This window comes from Cryptomeria japonica, chromosome 11 (assembly GCF_030272615.1).
Source record: "Cryptomeria japonica chromosome 11, Sugi_1.0, whole genome shotgun sequence".
In the NCBI taxonomy this organism is placed as follows: domain Eukaryota; kingdom Viridiplantae; phylum Streptophyta; class Pinopsida; order Cupressales; family Cupressaceae; genus Cryptomeria; species Cryptomeria japonica.
In genome coordinates this window covers 717,892,007-717,914,325 of record NC_081415.1, presented here as the reverse complement: position 1 = coordinate 717,914,325, position 22,319 = coordinate 717,892,007, and the positions used below count along the sequence as shown (strand labels likewise).

The window sequence follows — 22,319 nt, the reverse complement described above, 5'->3', positions numbered from 1 at the left end:
CATTAGAAAATGCCTTAAAGAATGAAGCAAGGGATGTTGTAGATGAAAGCATCACTCATTGCATTTATGGCAATGGGCTTCCTTTCAACCTTGTTAGATCACCATATTGGCTGGATATGGTGACAATCATTGCCAATGAACTTTTTGATTACATTAGTCTTGGGTATGAAAAAGTGTGCATTTGTTTATTGCCAAGGACAAAGCTTCAATAAAGGCACCATTAAGAGCAATTAGGGATATATGGTTTGAAATAGGTGTGTCCATTTTCTAATGGGTGGAAAGATTGGTTTTTTAAGGCAGAAGATTGTGAGGGGCAATTGACAGATGCAACTTTCATTACCATTATACTCATACAATCCATTGAAATGATGGGTTCTGAAAATGTTGTCTAAGTCATATTGGACAATAGTATAAATTGTAAGATAACTGGTTCTATAGGGGAGGGTACATATGGGCATATATTCTGGACACTATGTATTGCCCACTCACTCAACTTAATATTGCAAAAAATTGGCACATAGATTGAATGGTTCAAAGAAATCTACATGGAGGCGAAGGAGATTCAAATATTTGTGATTAATCATCATATGCCACAAGGTCTCTTTGGGACCTTCTCCAACTTGGAGTTGTTGAAGGTAAATTCAATTTTTTTCTTTAAATTTTTTAATTGTTGATATGTGACATGTAATCTACCTTTTAATTTTTTAATTTATTTATTTTACACCATGTTAGGTTGTTGAAACTCGATTTGCATCACACACAATCATCTTAAGATGACTCGTGAAAGTGAGAGATGCATTGAGCTCTATGGTCATCAACACTCCTTGGAGTGTATGGAGACAATCAAGTACAAAGAGATCCGAAAAAGTCAAAGCATTGGTCCTAGATGAAGAGTGAAATATCCCCTGCAGTTGATAGACTGAATATGCAAGGAATATTGACAAACAGTTGGCTGTCAATCTGTGTGTTATGCGGATTCTATAACTTGCGTGTTATGCTGTATGACTGTTACAGAGTTTCAGACTTGTTTTGAAGGCATCAGCCGCAAGTTTCATCAAAGTATGGCTTACAAACAAGTACTCAATGATAGCATAATCTCCTAGGATGATTGTGCAACTAGTTTTCAATGTAATGTAATGTCCCCGATTTTAGCCTTTGGGCTAAAAGGAGGTATAAGAAGAAATTAATTAAATTAATTTCTTATAAAGTCATTAAAATAAATTAATTATTAAAAAGTGACTTTATATTTAATTAATTTAATTAAAAAAAAGTGACTAAAGTATAAAATTAAAAATAATTAAAAAGTCACTAAGAAATAATAAAGTGTACCTACCCTCTTCTAGAAGGAATCTTTTGAGGGGTTATGAAAAAGGATAAATAGAAGAGGGTGATGATTGATCAGGCAGATTGGATATTTGAGATTTTGGAGTGGATGAATTGACTGATGCTTTGCATTAGTTAGGTCTCTAAGGATGCAAACCTTCAGCAGATCGATAGAAGGGCTGGACGAAACCCTAGTTCTTCATCTTGCGAGTGGGTTTGTGACGGAATCTACATCAGTGCCAACATTGTGAAGTCTTCTTCGAAGACTAATTTGTTGCTGAGAGAGGAAGACATTTCAGTCTTTCTTATTTGTGCTTCATTGCTGGCCAAAGGCCAACTCATGCTAGGGTTTGAATTGGAGATCATTGGAGACAACTTTGGTGATAAGAATCTTCAACAACTTGGCAACATAAGAAGCTGATTACATCTCAGAATTCTGAGTTTATTATCAGACATTTTTAGTCATATATTAGGTTTGCCATGGGGGCCGACCAGACCTATCAAACCCCACATTTTTGTTCGTAACTTCTGATTGAAGACTTAGAATTTTGTGGGTATTGGTGCATTGGATTCTTATTTCCGAGACAATCATTTCCATCACTCATTTGGCACTGAAGACTGCTGATATTATTTTATATTTCACTCAGATCAGAACAGGGGCGATTTTGATAGAGGCTTCATTTCGGCACATAGGAGGCACAAAGACAACCGATATTGCTTGTTTCTTCATCTACACTTCTAGGCGCTTCACTCAGGTTCCATTTGGCGCTTATTTCAATGAGTTTTACTGTTGTTTATGTATGAAATCATGGCTGTCTTTGTACTCAGAAAATTCTGAAACTTGTAGTCAAAAGTCAAGAGTCTAGGCCATTTGATAAATATTCTTGTAATCAGTTTAATGCTTCAGTTGCATGGAGAGAAAAGGCTGCATTCTATTTACATGATGTTCTTGAGTTGCATGACAACTGTTTGTCAAAATTACAGTCAACTATAGGTGTTTAATTTCTATGTTATGGCTCATGTATTTGCATTAGGAAGGTCATAAATGATTGCATATTCATCATAGAAGGTTGTCTTGATGATTAGTAATTATTTGCAAGTCAATCTTGAAGCATAGATCTAGTAAATGCTATCATGAACAAGTCTGAAGCTTAGTTTCAGTGTTAACCGCATAACACACAAGATGAACTAGCTGCCAGAACGCATAACATGCAGAAGTTTCAAGTCTAAAACTACAACAGCAGGTTGTCAATCACTTGTTTGCCAATATTCCTTGCACATTTCAGACTTCTATCAGCAGGGGATATTACATGTAATTACACAAATTTGGATACAAATTCACACACCCACAGCTGACTGTAATTTCATCAAACAGTTGGCAAGAAACCATAGGACAATGAGCAAATGATATGCAAACTTATTACTCCTTATTTATGAGTCAAATGAGCTCTTTACAATGACCAAACCAATGCCCAAACACTTAGCAATTATTAATGATTTACTCAGAAAATCTGAAGATACATGACAGCCATGGACACATGCATATAACTGATTAACACAAGGAAATATAATGCCAAAGGAACCTGATATGAATCGCCTAGCCTTTAGATTGAAGAAGCAATCAATATCCTTTGTTTTGGAGTCCTCACAATGCCAAATTGACTTGTCTTCAAAATCGCCCCTGCTGCAAGTATGAAGGTCCAATAATAATTATTTATCAGCTCCTAAGTCTTCCATAATCCCCTGAAAAAGTTCGCTGTCCTCCTCCAATCACAGCGCTGTCACCAATTATTAATGTCAATGCTAAGATAGGTAGATAGGAGCAAAATCATAGGAAACAGAAGTCTGGTTCAACTTGTCCTCAGATCTGATTTGACCTCTGAAATCTTCTTATTTCTTCTCCTAAATGCTCCTAAGTGAATCGCCTTATGTCCCCAATGCTAGCGCCGTCCTCCAATGAAGGTCTTGTTGCTTCCACAAGGTGATAATAGTAGAATCGTAGGAATGGAGGTTAGAGCTCGATTTGTCTCAGACCTGCTACACACACAACCAGCAACCTTCCAATTTCTCCTTCAATTTGTCTTCTAAGAAAATCGCCTAACCTTTTCAATAGAAATCGGTGCACAAATATGATGAATATGGATGAACTGAAAATACCACAAAAATGTCTACCATGAGATGCACATGAAACTCAATGAGCACAATGTGAAGGACTGAAGTTATCTTCCACTCTCACCTGCAACCCCTCGGAGGATCTCTCACCACCTCAGTTATGCAAATCATAGGGAGGTTTCGTTCCCAAATGATTAAGTCTGCAGAAACCCTTGGCTCCACAAATCTACACAAGAGAAGATATCCAAACAACCAATGATGAACAATGAACCAACCGCCTCGATTTATTCTTTTCTCCTCCAATTGATTGGTTCCTTCTAGAAGATTCTTCTCTAACAAACTCATATTCTCTTATTACACTTTATTATTTTATTACACATTAATTAATTTAATCGCACCTTAAAATATTATTACATTATAATTAAAGTGCACACGTGACATCATACATGTAATCTACTTATCTCACCATAGAATCAAGTAGACACAAGATGTGAAGCCACAAATATCTGCCACATCGACCCCCTAATCAATCTCTTTGGCCTATGAGGGTCAAATGATAGGCCAGCCTCGTGGATATCTGCGAACTAAGGAGAAGGGGACATTACAAAGAGTGGCGGGATTGCATGAAATATGTTTTGAGTTTCATGGATTCCATCATTAGCATGATTAGGTATGCTGATACAAATCACCCATGTTTGGTTGAAAGTTGTGATGGCATGGATTCCATGGCTGGAAAAATAAGGACCATAATAGAAGCTAGCGAGCAGACCTAACATAAACATTTTTCAAAAGAGTGCAAAGGATCATTGTTGACCATTGGAACAAGATGACCACACCATTGCATCTACTAGCATTTATTTTGTCTCCAAAGTATTATAGCAAAGAGATACATTCCTTGCTAAAAAGAGAGACATCATATAAGGATGAAGAGGTTATTGTTGGCTACAAGACTACATTAAGAAGAATATTCTAAGATGTAAATATACAAAGTGTTGCCTTGAGTGAGTTTGGCCATTCATATCTTCAAGGAATCATGATGTTTGTGCTCTTTGAGACAAGTACAAAAAAGATATTCATGAATGGTGGTACATAGATGGCCAAGGGTCTATATACTTGCAATTTCTTGCAATAAATGTTCTTATAAGAATGCATCTTATTATTTTTTAACTTAATCATTTTCAATTTGTTGCTATATTATATAATTTTGTAATTTATTAATTTATGTTTTGTAATTGTAAATGTTGTATGTTGAATTTGTGGATTCTTCTTCAGCTGAGTGGAATTGGAGTACATATTCCATCTACTCAATAAGTGCTACTGATTGGATGCAAGAAAAGTTGAGGATTCAGTCTTTGTGCACTCCAACTTGTGTCTCTTGTCATAGAAGAGATAAATTTCTAATTACAATGAGGGACTGACAAAGAATTGGGATCTAATTTCCAAGTGTGCAAATTTTGACGCTATAGTTGCATAGCTTGTTAAAGGACTCTCTATAGATGAGGCAGCTTTTGCACATGACGTGGCTAGTGGGAGTGGCATTGCAGCTGATTGTGGTTCAACTGAAATTGAACCAAATGTTGGCTTTGATGCTCTCAATGAAGAGCAATATGAGATTATTAAATATTGATTGTAATTTTAATTTGCTTTGTGTGTTAACATTTGACAAATCTCTAAATATTGAATTTATGAGTATTTTCATTTTTGCAAATTATGAGGTATTTAAATATTTTGAACCCGTACCTGTATCCAAGGAAAACGAATTGCCATACCACCATACTTGAACCTTTTCCCTGTACCAAGACCAACAACTTAGGTATTTCAATTAATTGATACCTCCTCTCATATAAACTTGCAATAATTGCAGGTTACCATGTGCTTAATTACACCCAATGTATTATGTTTTCATCCAAGGTCCTTTCTGCTGGTGCCTTGCAACACACACAATAGATTGTATACATTGATTAAAGAAAAAACTTTAGCATGATAACAAGGTTTTCATTCCTTTGAACTTGAATTTGGAGAAAGACAGAAAAAAGGAATAGAAAACAAAACAAATACCTGTCCAGTGCACTCCAAATAAATCCTTTAAAATGCACTCCCAATTAGTCAACAATCAATTCACACTGCTGATATTGTAATTGTTGAACATGAAAATGACAAAAATAAAAAAAAATCAGGGTTTTATCAAGTTTTGGCAATTTATTTTTCAATGGATGAGTCTAAAGAGAAAACTCATTGAGTCCAAGTTTGTTGCATGAAAAAACTTGCTGAGTAACTCCCCAAAAATTTACAATTTTTTCATGAAACTATGCACACAATGCTGAGTTTCAAGAGCAGATTGAAATCTGAATAACACTAAACAGCAATAAGGAGGGGGGGTTTCCCATTGCTGTTTAGTGTTATTCATGCAAGAAGGAAGATGTACCCTAACGGTCTTAATATAAGTCCCAACCTTAAGGAGTAGGTAGTTTTTATACATGCAAGAAGGAAGATGTACCCTAAGATTCTATATATGTATCATGTTTCCCATTGCTGTTTAGTGTTATTCATGCAAGAAGGAAGATGTACCCTAACGGTCTTAAGGAGGGGGGGTTTCCCATTGCTGTTTAGTGTTTAGTGTTATTCTTCACACTCTACCCTTGGAATATACATATCCTCAAGAGTTTAGATTATAGTTCTCCTTCAAGCTTCACTTCACAAACATTAGGATGAACGTCCCAACCTTTAGGATCCATTACCTCTATATCTAATTCAAGATAGATTATATTTTAGCATACTTACTATAGATTTGGAAACCTCTTTTCGAGCCTTCTGAATATTATAAGTCCTTTCTTGATGAGAGGTCTTTTTTAAATAAAGGGATAACTAGAAAGGACTTATGCAACCTTATAATAGAAGGAAAATGAGCTTCTGAATGGCGTTTCCAGTCGTTTTGATATATAATTCGACTTCAGTTTTTAGTCGTTGTGTCAATTTGTCTTATGTTGTGTATTCCTCTTCAATTTCAGTTTACCCTTTATTTAAACTTGAAAACTGGTCGATTCACAGTGTTATACCGATTCTCACATATACCAGTTCTTGGTAACATACCGGTTCTCTCATCTTCAGCATATTGACATCAATGACAACATACAATGTCATCATGTCCACATGCCGGTTCACATAATGCCAACATGCTCCCAAGGGGTCACACATGTGTTCTAACATGTGTGACTCCTTAGGACCACATATGACCCCTCAGGACACTATTAAGTCTTACGGGATCAAAAGGGGTACATTATATATCTTGCGTTTCCAGTCGTTTTGATATATAATTCGACCTATTTCAATGACAAGTGCTAAAAATCTAGCAAGGCCTTGGGTTATTAGACAAAAATACATAAGTCCAACATAATATTCAGATATATTATTCTATCCATACTCAACAATTAAAAAAATCCTATACATACTCAACAATTAAAAAAATTCTATACATAAGTCCAAAATAAATAAATCCTTACTCAACAATTAAAAAAATTCTATACGTAAGTCCAAAATAAATAAATCCTTTAAAATGCACTCCCACTTAGTCAACAATCAATTCACACTGCTGACTGATATATTATTCTATCCATACTCAACAATTAAAAAAATTCTATACATAAGTCCAAAATAAATAAATCCTTTAAAATGCACTCCCAATTAGTCAACAATCAATTCACACTGCTGATATTGTAATTGTTGAACATGAAAATGACAAAAATTAAAAAAAATCAGGGTTTTATCAAGTTTTGGCAATTTATTTTTCAATGGATGAGTCTAAAGAGAAAACTCATTGAGTCCAAGTTTGTTGCATGAAAAAACTTGCTGAGTAACTCCCCAAAAATTTACAATTTTTTCACGAAACTATGCACACAATGCTGAGTTTCAAGAGCAGATTGAAATCTGAATAACACTAAACAGCAATAAGGAGGGGGGGTTTCCCATTGCTGTTTAGTGTTATTCATGCAAGAAGGAAGATGTACCCTAACGGTCTTAATATAAGTCCCAACCTTAAGGAGTAGGTAGTTTTTATACATGCAAGAAGGAAGATGTACACTAGGATTCTATATATGTATCATGTTTCCCATTGCTGTTTAGTGTTATTCATGCAAGAAGGAAGATGTACCCTAACGGTCTTAAGGAGGGGGGGTTTCCCATTGCTGTTTAGTGTTTAGTGTTATTCTTCACACTCTACCCTTGGAATATACATATCCTCAAGAGTTAGGCTAGTTTTTATCATCCATATTCAAAACTAAATATCTCATTATAGACAAATCTGAAAACTATATTTAGCCTAGGTCTTTTAAAAATCGTACTTGATCATGTTAGATTTAGGATTCCATTTGGTTCAATTCTAGATTTATAATTATAGTTAGGATTGGAATCAAAATATTAAGCCTAATAATAAGACACAACTTAAATTTAACCAAATACATGTTAATAGATAGTCCCTGCTTATTGTGGTTCTCTTGACAAATTGATACCTAGTCTAATTTAAAAAGCTCATCTTGTTTCTCCTTTATAAAATTGATTAAAATAGTCTAATTTTTAAAACGACAGGTTGCTAGGTATTTTGATATATAAAGGGATAACTTATAAGGGTATAAACTATTGAATTATACTAGACTAGGTTATTGGATATATAATAGTGGGCCCTTTCATTTACGTCCTTATTATGGCTTGTCCATGGATATCACGTCTCATGATATCCACCATCATGGTATAGCTAAATATATTACTTCATGGCATGTCCACGGATTTCACGTCACATGAAATCCACCATGAGTATCTCTTTATGTAATACCCACTATTATGGCTTATCCTTGGATACCACATCTCATGATATCCACTATTATGACAAATTCATAGATATTATTGCAGAGATATAAACCATTATGGCATGTCCATAGATATCACGCCCCATGATATCCATCATAATGGTATGATCAATCAATATTGTAAGATCGTCACCTTATGATAAAGATCAGATGTACAAGTGTTCATTATTGAGAGATCATCACCTCACACTAATGTTCATAGGGGCTCATCAAGCATTGAACCAATGTTGTCATGGAGTCACACACATGACAATTAATCATGAACCATATCAGATTAATAAGTTGCATTAATAAGAGTTAACACTTTAAACATCTTATATAAAGAAAGAATACATTAGTATAACAAAACAACCAAATCAATGATGTTGCGACTCAATCTCAGCTAGGGCTACATTTTTCACCATACCAAGCTTATCTCGAAAGTACATAAACTTTATTCTAGAGAGAGGCTTGGTGAGAATGTTTGCCATCAATTAATTAGTACTAATATTTTTTAACTGAATAACACACTTTTCCACTTGTTCTCCACATGCTTTGACCTTTCATCTTGACATAGTCTACTCCCTCTGAATCAATATCACCAAGATTCTCGGATATCAATCAAAGCATATCTTCTTATTTTCTCCCTCTGTCACGGAAGCATCCCTTGCTCACATGGATTCAATAAGATATGTCTTTCTTCAAGAGACTCTCATTTGCTAGTATGATCCTCATATGTTTGAAAGTGAAAGATCCAAAATCATACTATAACTATTGTCATAAGATCATGCCCTAGACAGAAATATGACTGTCCCGAGCTTTAGAACAAAATCCCCTAGCAGTATGCTCCCTCTCACTTGGAGAACACTCTTGTCTCAACTTTTCTTTGTAACCCTAGATGTCATCATCCGTTGTACAAATGCCTCAATAATTACCTCCAATGGACTAATGCACTTTAGCAGGAAAATATAAAAATAGAAATGTAAAATCTTAGAATCTCCACTAAAAACACTATAGTCTGAAAATCCAATAGCCTGTGGTTATAAAGACGTCTAATTAGTTCATTATATATCAAAGTCATTGTAGATACTAGGAGGACTTATATTAAGGGAATTGCATCACCACCATTATCAATCATAAGGTAAAATCTTGTCAATTCAATATTTCATTTCATATTTAGCCTATGACCTACCAAGGAAATATTTAAAGAGAGCATGGTAATTTTTATATAATAGGTCGAATTATATATCAAAACGACTAGAAACGCCATTCAGAAGCCAAAATATCGACAAATATCATATGGAGAGCTTCTAAATATTTGCATTTGATAACAATATTGTTAGAGCATTTTGCTTTATAGGAAAATAATCTAAACTAGACTTTTTTTTTCAAGCTAAGACAAAACAAAGTAAGGTAGTACAATAATCACTTTCTCTAAATTGAGAATTTTTGGCAAAATTTTCCAAAAAAATCTCTAAATTAGTCACATAAACATACTTTCTCACTATCTTCCCCTCCATATAACCCCTTGGATCAAATAAGGGTATAATTCTGAATGCTCTCAAGTTATACATAGTAATATCTTTGTCACATTGTTTTAAGTTTCATATCTCATGGCAGTGGTTACCCTTGTCATATGATTGCTATTGTGTAGATGGGTCCTTGAGCCCTGGTTTAATCCCATTGTTTTTATCCATATCAAAGATATTCTTGGCATCCTCACTCAATGGCGATCAAGCTCTCCCTACCCAGATTAACCTACACAATAGATTGTAGACATTGATTAAAGAAAAAACTTTAGCATGATAACAAGGTTTTCATTCCTTTGAACTTGAATTTGGAGAAAGACAGAAAAAAGGAATAGAAAACAAAACAAATACCTGTCCAGTGCACTCCAAATAAATCCTTTAAAATGCACTCCCAATTAGTCAACAATCAATTCACACTGCTGATATTGTAATTGTTGAACATGAAAATGACAAAAATTAAAAAAAATCAGGGTTTTATCAAGTTTTGGCAATTTATTTTTCAATGGATGAGTCTAAAGAGAAAACTCATTGAGTCCAAGTTTGTTGCATGAAAAAACTTGCTGAGTAACTCCCCAAAAATTTACAATTTTTTCACGAAACTATGCACACAATGCTGAGTTTCAAGAGCAGATTGAAATCTGAATAACACTAAACAGCAATAGGAAAAATAGAGACAATCAGAAAATAGACACAACACAGCAAATTACTTGGCTCACTATTAAAGGCCACATCCACAGGATAAACAGAGTAATGTCTTCTATTCAGTGTTACAACAAATACAGAGTCTCTTCTCATCATTTGTACAAGTGTTTTTAACTCTCCAAATATGAAGAGACAGCAAGCAAATGAAGAGGCAGGGAGAAGAGGAAAGGTTAGATGACCGTCGGACTTCACAGATTCAACAATCTTACACGTGAAGTCCAATCAATAGAGCCACGAACAATGATGTCCCCTGCTTTTTCAAGCTTAATTTCACATTTTAACCAAGCCAAGAGAAGCTTTGCAAAACTTTAGCCTCTCCAAATTCTATTCAAGGACACTTCGGATGAGTCTTCTTCAAGCCATGTCAGAATCAATAGAACCTAACAGCTGAGCATCTTCTGCTTTAAATCTCAAAGCAATTCTGTCCCTTAGGACCTGGGCCTTCATTATTCTCTTCATGTTGCAGTCCATCCATATTCTTCTGAATGTTCTATTATTTCATCCTGAGACCAAACATCCTGACAAGGAAAGTTTTCTTTTGTGTCTAATGAATCTTTTTTGCCATTAAGGAAACAGCTAAAACCCCCAAATTTTAAGAGTTGCATGTCCTCTTTTGGCATTGCTTGGAAGGCTCCTTCAAAAACTTTGGAATCCTCCTACGGAAAATTATTACTTACTATGTTTCTAAGATATTCGAGACTTGGAACTTTGGATGTAATATACTGCCTTAAGTTCATATGATTCACAACTTGGCACCCAAAAAGATCTAGAACAACTTTAACAATAACATTAACAGTCTTGTCTTTCAAGGTCCTGAAAAGCTCAAAACAGTCATCAATAATTAATATATGCCTTGGCAGTCTGAAGTCTACCATTGGTAATTGTAGTAGGACATGACCAACACGTTTCTTCACAATATTAAGTTCTTCAATTAGTGGCATTAACCACTCACAACTTTATAAAGTTTGGACTGAATCCTTCTAGCCAGAGTTACAAGACTTGGACTCAGCAAGCTGTTTTTCGACTCGAACTTGGACTCGACGCTAGGACTCGGCCAAGATTCGGCAAATTGAAAAACCCAAGAAATTCAAAGATTTTTAACGATTTTAGACTTCTTTCATGGATTTTTTAATAAATAAACCTCGAAGGCACAATAATCTCATCAAATAGAAACTACTTTGAACACATACACAAGTTTACATTCATCGCATAAGTATAAATGCAAATTTTAGGCTTGAGCTGAAGGAAATAAGCTAAACTAAATAACACATTATAAATATAAATAGTGTCAAATGTCTACAAAATTCAAGGAATATGAAATCCATGGTATCAAAAGTTCAAAACATATATCAACATAAAAGCTAGAGCCTAGAAGTCTAAGGTTGAGAGGAGCCAATATTAGTGATCACTCGACCCCGCAATCGTCCCACGTGTGTGCCTAAGATAGGTCCTGGAACATTCTGCAGCCATGATATTTGCTTTTGTCTCAGGCTTAGCTTTAGTGACGTCAACATCCTCATCCACATCATCCTCGGACTCGGGGTACTCCATGGGTCTCCTCGTGCTCGAGCCTCCTCCTCTGCCATCACTATTGCCTCTTCCTCTCGATCCACCTGATCAACCCATTCCAAGTCTTCATCACTGAAGACAGGATCATCAACCTTAATGAACCACTCTGCCTGTGGATCAACCTCCTCTAAAGTGATATGAGATGTGTTAGTGCCCAAGATCTGTTTGTGATGGAGGCGAAGGTTGTAATGAACATACAGAAGATAATTCAACCTTTGCACCGCTAACCTATTGCGCTTTTTGGAGTGAACATGCTTGAATATGCTCCAATTGCGCCCACATCCTGAAGCACTACATGACCGGCCCAAGATATGAATTGCAATCTTTTGTAGATTTGGCACCTTATTGCCAAACATTTCCCATCATGCATCTGAAACGAACAAAAAAAAAACATTTCTATTCTATAACTTTGAGTTTTCGATAATGGTAATAGAATCATAGATAGAAAAGTTTAAGATTTAAATTTTAACTATGCCTTGAATAGATTTTTACCCGGCACCATTTGTGTCCAATTTTGTTTGCATATGTCTTGTGAGAAGAAGTCTCTTTGTGCATTCCTAAACATCTCTATCTCACGGACTATGTGTGCTCCAACTGATGAATTAGGTGACATTCTCTCTACAACTTCATAGAGCCCACTCCACATCTCGTCATCAACCTTGAAATCCAGGCGAAATTGGAATGCTGGATTAAGGTAGTAGGCAGCTGCATGTATAGGCCTGTGAAGCAGATTGTGCCATCGTCGATCAATGACCTCCCATATGGGACCATATTTAGCCTAATTCCTTGAATAAATGGTTCTAATGGCTTTTTTCACCCTGTCCATGCCCTCATAAATGTAGCCCATTGCGGGCTTTTCTCCATCAGCAACTTGTAGGAGAACAACAAGAAGCTTTATGAATTGTGAATGTGATCACAAGTTGAAACATTAAGCTTTAAGTTTTAAGTTTTACATAAACAAGTGTCAATAAAAATAAGGAAATGAAATGGAAATGAGAACAAAAATATAATAGATAATTACTTGCACAATCTCCTTGACCGGTTGCCAAAATCTATGCTCATCAAAAACCCGATCAGCCGTGTCAATCCTTGCAGTGGTCTTTGCATATGATGATGCAATCCACTCCTCACTTACAAACATGCGTTTCAATCCGGCCTTGGACTGAAGCAAGGATTGCAACGCGATAAAATTTGTTGCAAATCAGGTAATTCTTGGACGAGCCAACTCTTTCTTATTTGTGAAATTTCTCATAAGGTTGAGGACCCAAGTATGATTATATATGTATTTACAAATATTCCTTCCAGTCTCTGCATATGTTTTAATCCATAGGATTTTGCCATGATCCTCCAATATGAGGTGAATGCAATGAGCAACACAAGGGGTCCAAAACAAGGTGGAGTGCCTCTCCATAAGAAGTTTACTTGCAACAACCTAATTTTTGCATTATCTCTCACTATTTGCACCACATTCTCCTCACCCACGTCCTCTAACACTTCCTCCAACACCCCACAAAGATACTCAACATTTTTTATATTCCTTGAAGCATCACTTGACTTCAAGAACACTGTGCTACCTAAGAAAGAAAAAAAAAAACAATGTAGTAAAATAAAATTTAAAAAACTTAATCACTAAATCAATAGTAAATATACTTTACAAAATACAAAGTACAATTACCTGATGAGGAGACGAGAAAATTCAGTAGTGTTCTATTTCTTTTGTTGATCCAACCATCAGTCATGATGGTGCAACCCTTCCTCCTCCATATGTCATGCTGCTCGGCAATTTTGGCTTTAATATCAGCCACCTTTTGAGTCAAAATAGGGCCTTTTATCTCCTCATCATTAGGGGCTTTGAACCCCTAACCACAAACAGTAATGGCATCTACCATAATTTGCTTGTATGGAGACCTAAAACAAATTAAATAAATGGAATAAGTATTTACTATTAACTATTAAGTTTTACTTGTAACTTTAAAAATTAAAATAATGAATGTGGCACTCTTAAATTCTCAATTTCTTAAAAGAAAAAAAATTAAGACAGAGAAATCAAAATACTAATGAATACCTCGCTGCATGAAATGGAACGTTGTTGTAGAACCAAAAGTCTCCAATTGCAATTTTCGCAACATCATGCTTCTCCTTATCCCAACCCATGCTCTCAAGCGATGATTGGGCACCCAGAGTCGTGCGTGGAACAAAAAGTGAGTCTAATGTGGATTTGTTTTTACAAATACGAAGCCCAATGCCATACTCGCACTACCATTACTGCCAGATGCAAGAAATGGAGGCCGAGGATTTGAAGAAGCCTCTCCACCAATGGCTGCCATTTCTTCTATTTGCTTCCTTTTTAATTATTTTTTCTCTTCAAATTCATCTAATTGAGCTTGCACTTCACGTATAGCCTTAAAGGGTGTTTTTTAACATGGTTTTGCATCATGGCATTCTATTTGTGCAATGTGATATTTCAACTGGTTAATACCTCCCCCATTATATTTTGTTTTGCAATGAATACATGTTACTTGTCCTTTTTTTGAATCGGGGATGCCATGTTATCAAGCCTTATCCTTTCTAACTGGGGCTGCCTTTGGGGCACCACTTCCACTAGGTTGAGACATTATGTTGCAATGTACTATAAATGAAAAAAAATCAGCATAATGTCTCTTATTCTAAATAAGTTAAAACTTAAAAATAAATAATAGAAAGAAAAAACAAAACTAGGGTTTCAACTTTCATATTTTTTCCATCAATATAAAATAAAACAAAAACAAAACAAATGTACAAAAAAATGGAAATATGAAAGTAAGAAAATAACAAAAATAACAAAAAAATGTAACTTACCTCTTTAAATTTGCTATAAACCTCTTCCAAATCCTCAACCTACTAATTTGCACAAACAATCAATAATTGCAATCTCCTCTTCAATCTATTTGCTCTTCGGTGCCTCTATTTTTTTGCTCAAAACCCCCTTTTCTCTCCTCGTGTTTGCAAACAAGAAAAATGACTTTTTAGGGCAAAAGAGAAAAGATATGCACCTTTTATTGCACTTAAAACTAAGAATTTTTTATTTATTTTTTGCTTTTTGTCATGTGTTGGCGTAGCAGAGTCCAAGGCTCGGGACTTGGCGAGTCTGTGCAGACCTAGCCAGACTTGACCGAGTTCGAGTCCAGGGTCCTCTAGCCTTGCTAGAGGTGACCCACCTCGAGACTCGCTGAGTCTGGGATAGACTCTGTGAGTCCTATAACTCTGCTTCTAGCTTCTAAGCACTACATGATTTAGGAAATCATTAGTTTTTGATATGAGATTCCCCTCCCCAAACTCTTCTATCATTTCCAAATACTCTACAGAGCAACGAAAGGGAGTTAAATTAAAGGGCGTGAATTCTAGTTTGACACCATAGTAGAATTTTAAGCAAGTTCAAATGCATCAACCCTACCAGGAAGGTCCAGGAGAGTGATACAACAACTTCCTTCCTCATCATCATTTAGTGTTTCAAGGATTAATTGTGATAATTTTCCACATCTTGACATTAATAGAAGCTTGTGTAGATGGAATGACATTTTTCTCTACCTCTATTATAATGTCGCTCAATGTAAGGCCTCTATCACAAACAACACCTTGAATTTGGTCAAACTCGGCAAGATGTGTCCTATTTGTTGTGCATGATGCACACACACCCTGTTCGACAGGGGCTCCCCGTGTTCGACATTTTGAATAAGATGCGATCTGGTTTTCTTCTTCAAATCGCCTCCAAAGCCTCTGCAAATGCCCTCCAAATCCGAGATAAAACACAAAATAGAGAGCCAAGTTTTGTAGATGGTGAACAATGAAGTCACACATTTTCTTCAGATCGCCTGAGGATAGCATATTGTGCTTCCATTTTCCTCTCAAATCACTGAAAATCTCCCAATATAGCCAATACACGAATCACGGGAAAAGGATTGGGTATTTGCTTGTAAAATCCAAAATAAACCCTCATAAATGCCTTTGAAATCACTGGCACAATTCCAAAGAAATCAACCAAGCCCTAAATCGTGCATTTCTTCTCCGAAAGGCCGAGTTTGCAAAATAAAGAAAATTGCACTATTCTAAACCCCAAGTTTCATAATGCGAAGAGGGAAATAGAACATTAAGGTCGCGCATTTTTCGTTAAAAATCCCGAAATTCTTAGACCAAGGTGCGCTTCAAACAAAGTTCGACAATTTTGAGCAACACTAAATCGCTCATTTTCCTTGAAATTTGTAATGTCCCCTTCTCATTGACGACCTTCCAGTGGTCCATTAGACTATTCCTGAGACCCGTAGGCTAGGTGGAATGAGGAATGAGGGGTCCAACATTGATGAAACGAGGACTTACTATTTTTAGTAAGTCAGGGAATGACTATTCTGGTGATACTGTCCTACTGAGCTCTCCATGCTCTGTCTCTGGGCGCGAAGTTCATGCTTTCCGGGGCATTAGTTATTGACTTACTATTTTTAGTAAGTGGCAGTGTGGCATAATTCTTTTTTTGGCAGTGGACAGGGTCCTGATTCTGCAGCAGTTTAGTGGTCTTCCTGGTTTAGTTTCATTCTAGTCTTGATAATAATCAGTACGGGAGTCATATGTGATACAATTAAATATTATTTCCTTATCCTAAGGTTTAATATTTAATTAATCTGATTATTTGCTATTGATTTATTGAATTTGGGATTAATGCCTATTTTATCCTAAATATTTGGCGAAACTCATGTGTAATAAGGGATGTCAAAATATTTTAGAGGAATATTATTTTATATTGCATCTCCATTATTTGCCAAGTGATTAACGTGGGTCCATTCCTTTTTGGCGTGAGGTTTGACTTATGAAAAATGGTGCTACACTTGGGTCCACATGAAGGTGAAATGAAATGCAAATGAAGGAGTGGAGTTTGGAGGAATTTGCATTTGAATTTGGTTGTTGAGAAGTTATAAATAAGAGCCTTGGGCTCTCATTTGAGGCATCTTGAAAAATTGTAATGTTATGCTGCCGGTTTGGCGACAGAACTTGAGGCTTCGGAGTGCGTCTCCCTAGTGCTACCCGGTTTCGTACTTGAAATACAGTATCTAGCTATGCATCATGTTCTCCTACATTCTCAGAGTTTTCTTGTGATAACCCCCATGATATCACTTGCGGGGTTAAGGATATGGTAAAGGAATAAATTGAAATAAATAATCTAAAGGAAATATATTTAATTTATTTAATAAAGGGAAAGTTATTTAAATAGTTAAATGGAAAGGTATTTAAATATATTCTTGATATGTAATATCGAATATATTTAAAATAAAAAAAAAGAGAGGAAATTATATTCTTTTGAAATGTAATTAATATTTAATATATTAAAAAGAAATAATATACGAAATGCAATTAATATTTAATATATTAAAAAAGAAATAATATATTATGCAATTAAAAATTAAATATGTTATGAAATACAATTAAACCCATATTTTATATACTAAAAGGGGGGGGACGTAGGTATCCCGAACGGGCTGGGTACCTCCGCACAAAGTGGTGCATAGGTAACCGCAGCCTAGGCTACGGTTACCTCCGCACCCCTTCATGCGGAAGGGGGCCTGTGGGGACACAACCCCTCACAAACCATAAAGGGAGATTGTGGTCAAACAAGGAGGGGGGCAGCAGACAGGAGGGAAGAAGGACGGGTGACGAGGCACTGCAGAGAAGGTTACGGGCAGACAGGTAAGGGATTGGGTATAATAATAGTTGTTGCATTAATATATAAAAAATATATATAAATGCTACTCTATATATTATATAGGTTTATAGGAATAGTATGTATTAATAGATATAGAGATATAAAGATAGGTAATGGATTATTATATATATTAATAGGAACAATTAATATATATACATTAATAAACACAAATGCATAAAGATAGACAGTGACATTATATATATACGTTAATACATAGAGGAATAGTTCACATATATATATTAATAAATAGGAAGGAAGAACTTGTTGTAAGCATATATAATGAATGATTCTTAAATAGTAAAGAATGATAGGAAAAATACATATTAGGGTAATAGGAATGTATGTTAAGGAATACATGTGAGTAATGGTTAATGAACATTTTATGAATATAGGTAATGAATACAAGACTATGTACATGTGGATTATGAAATAGGAAATAATAAATGAAAATGCAAAGGAATGTATTATGAATGAAATCACATGAGGGAGGCTATAGGGAGGAAACTCTCTTAGTCTAAGGGGGGATTATGATAATCCCTAGGGCAATATATACTGAATATCTATATGCATATATATATGGCTTGGTTGATTAAGTTCAACCAAGAAGAGAAGGATCTGGTCAATCCCCTTTGAGGACTTGGATGATGGAGGCATCGTCCAAGCCAAGGAAAGGCAAGGGTCTTCCTTGGTTGGCTTGGGTGTAAGAGATTATACCCAAGACAGGACTCAAGGGTCGGATCGATCCCCTCTGAGGACTTGGATGATGAAGGCATCACCCAAGGCAAGGGTCTTCCTTGGAGGGCTTGGGTGTAAGACAGGATTCGAATTCATCTTTGATTTCCTGGAGGGCTTGGGACCAAGGGGTTCCAAGAAGGCGAGCTTCACAGCCGCCTCAGGACATACTTTCGTATGGCATTCGTATCCTTTTTATTAGATGAAAATTATGATTCTGTTAATTAAGTATCTATGTTAGATTGCAAGTTAGATTACTTATGTATATATATATATATATGTTGTTGTGTTCTAACAATCTGTTTTGCAGGTTAATGATCTCTAACTAGTAGGGACATTACATTTCTGTAGACATTTTTGATGGAAGTGATTCTAGAGACTTGCTGGTTTTGCCTGTGGCTGAAGCACATTTTCGATAACACCTTTCTGCTGGAGCGACCAACGGTTATGGGTATCAGCTCTATCCTCCTTCCTAGCCATGGCGATACATTTTGTGAATTTTTAGCAATTTAAATTAAGCAATGAATTTCTTAGACAAAATCGAACTTCCTAGGTATAGTGTGGGTTTTTGTGCTTGCATTGGGATGCGTGCCAAATAAATATTGGTTTGTTTGGGTTGTAGTTTTAAATGGTTGTCATTGTTCATGTTATATGGTGGGTTTGGGACTGATTTGAGTTGATTCGGGTGAAAAATGAGGGAGTTATGAGCATTTTGGTGTTTCCATAGGCTGTTGATTTGTATTTTCAGCCTGTAGATTGGTTGTAACAGAAATTTATATTCTTGCTGTAGAAATCCTGCATTACTCTTCTCATCCTATCTCTATTTTGTAAGGTTGTTTCAGTAGTACTGATCTACCATTCTTGCTGTTCTTATTTGTAATCCCCACTGGATAAGTGGAAGAGGTTGGCTTGCTGCCTTCTTGCTTTGTTATTCAGTTTATGTACTCAATCCTCCCACTGAATAAGTGGTCGAGTGATAAGTTTAATACAATGGTCCTCCTGCTGAAATATGCGGTAGAGTGATAGCTTAATGTAATGTCCTCCCGCTGAAATATGCGGTAGAGTGATTGAGTTTCAGTTTCTTGTTATTTTCCCTTGGCTGGTTTACTGCCAAGAGTTTGGTTTCTATCCTACTGGATAAGCAGAAGGGGCTGGCTTGCCGCCCAGGCATTGTAATTTTCAGTTTGTTTTATGGTGCTAACGATCCCTGGAACACTGTATGCTCTCACCCTCCCAAATTGGGCTCTCGGTGAACAAAAGGTGGAAGGGTTTCCTTTCAACAGTCTGGATTATTTTTCTAACCTTAACGGGTTGTTGTGTTTTCTTGTAACTCTTACTGTTAAAAAACAAAAACAAAATTTACTGGGATATTACAAAATTCTCGAAAAAAATGCCGAGTTTCTCTTAGGATGGAAAATAAAAGGCAAAGTTCGTCATTTTTTTTTACTTGCACAAGGATAAGTAAGTCACTCAATTCCCCAAAAAAACCTGATTTTCCTACTAGAAGTTAGGCATTTTAAGTTAAATCAACAAAACTCGCTCAAAAGGGTCAAAATGGCCGAGTTTTCATTAAGGCAAAACCTTGCACTTCAATCAGAATGCCCAAGTTTTATTATGAATGAATGGGCGTTTAAGCAAAAGAAATCGCTCATTTGTATGGAAAAATCCGATTTTGTAAAAAGGGCGCTTAAAATGAAATCTCATACATCAAAGACAAATCGCACAAATTTGCCATTTAATCCCGAATTCACTAAGAACTGGCGACCATAAGAAAATCGCACTTTTCCATTAAAAGGGCTGAATTTCCCCACTCATCGAATCGGCCAAGTAGAAAGAGGAAAGAGGGATTTAAATTAATTCAAAAAGTGAATTTTTAAAATTATTTTCCCCTCTTATTCACCAAAATGAAGTTTGACATTGCTATTGACAGAAATTTAATATTTTGTTAAATTTATTTAATTTTGTGAGATGATTAATTCAAGTCGAAATTGATTGTTTGCAGATCGATGACGTCGAGAAAGGCTAAGGTGACAACTTGAGGCGCAAATTGAGGACTTGATCGCGATCAAAGCCAAGAAGCGAAGATGCAGGAGTGCAGGATTAAAATGACAAAGCACGGGGAAGCGCGCCACCACATGAACCACAAAGTTGAAGACCCAACAAGATTGATGACAAAAGAACACACATAATACTACAAAGCATGCATTATGAGAAATACACAGCTGGAATTAATTCTAGAAAACTAGTTTGTAAACTGAACTGCTTTATTGTAAAAGGACTGCCTGTGGGCCTCGTTCAAGACATTTTAAAACAAAGGGACACAAGTCAATTATGCTTCAACTACGTGATTGACCAAATTGATGTCAAATAGTGGTCGGTAGCTGGAAAAGTGGTTGGGAGGACAACTGAAGATAACTAGGCATGAGTTAAAGCTGCCAAGTTTCTAGAAGGCAGGTCAGGGCCTTTGGATGCAGTCAATCCTGGCCTTTGATTCAAATTGTAAAATCTATAAAAGGCAGGAGCCTTTCTATTGTAAAGGGTTAGATAGTTAGAAGGGAGAAAGTTAGAGGATTAGTAGTTAGAGTTAGTTAGATTTTTAGGAGTTAGAAGTTAGATGCAATTTTCAGATTAGAAGTAGAGTAGAACTGCTGCAAGAAATTGTTGTAATAACAGTTGAAATCAATATATGAACATTGAATTTGGTGTTTGTTATCTTTGGTTTTATTCTATTTGCATGGTTTCCTTCCAACTAGTTAGAAGTAGAGTTCAATGGTTTTAATGGTGAAATGTGGGGGGTATTTGATGTATTTCAGGTTCATACCATTGAGGACCTGCTGATTGTAGGTCATTGTGTATGGTTAGTCTGAACCCAAAATTGTGCCTAGTTCAACTATGAGTATTTGCCTCAGGTTGCGCCAAAATTGGGTGCCTGGATGAATCCCCATGGTCTGAAAATCCATTTATCCTTTGGAGCTTGCACCGTTCTTCTTGTTGTGAGGGTGTCTTTGGCGAAACAAGAACTGGTTTATCGAAATTTGTCTACCCGCTGCATTAATTGTTATCATCACTGTCCTTAGGTCTCCTAAACCCTTCCCTTTTGATTTTATTTTTCGCAGTTTGAGAATCGTAGCATCGTTAGATGTAGATCAACTTGTTGTGAATGTAAGCCCCTTGTGTTACCAGCAAAACACATTAAATCGTTGAGCTATCCCGCAGTCATGACTTGACATTTGGAACCTTGAGATTGTCCCATTTGATCACTTAAAACAACATTAGGGATTCCTTATACAAGAGAGGATAGGATACTCAACAACATTCTATTCTGCGTTGACCGAAGAGAGTTGGTAATCCAACTTTAGCCACGTCAACACTATCCACTACCTCATTTTGAAGAACCCAATCAATGGAGAAGTATTGTTTGGGAGTAAAAGGATTTTGGGCTAATACATAAAGCATTCTAGAAGATTTCATTCCGATTTCAAACCCGATAACTGCATTCTATTTAAAAGTTTTAAGACTTCATCGCCTTGCCCATTTTGTGCAAATTCAGCCATCATTGCATTCCAAGTAATCACTGTAGGTGGATAAAATCTGATCTGAGATCTTATGAGGGAAGATCCAGATAGATAAATCACCCAACAATGAAGTACCTGCAACGAACATGTATGCAAAAATCAAATGTCTAAAGTAACACACATACACATGCATGTAATGGGAATTCACTCCATTGCTCTCCTATTTCTCAAGATTTCATATTCAATGATTATTGCTCTCAGATGCACTTCT

The 22,319-nt window shown here is 36.0% G+C and overlaps 1 protein-coding gene and 1 long non-coding RNA gene across 2 annotated transcripts in view; both read left to right on the top strand.

The window, feature by feature from the left end:
- Positions 1–22,319, top strand: part of LOC131061298 (uncharacterized) — a 117,872-nt gene that overhangs the window by 11,056 nt on the left and 84,497 nt on the right. The window lies entirely within an intron of this gene.
- On the top strand, positions 1,416–21,233 carry LOC131061299 (uncharacterized). Its single transcript, XR_009110525.2, has 2 exons — positions 1,416–2,078; positions 20,536–21,233. It is a non-coding gene; the product is annotated as an uncharacterized LOC131061299 (long non-coding RNA).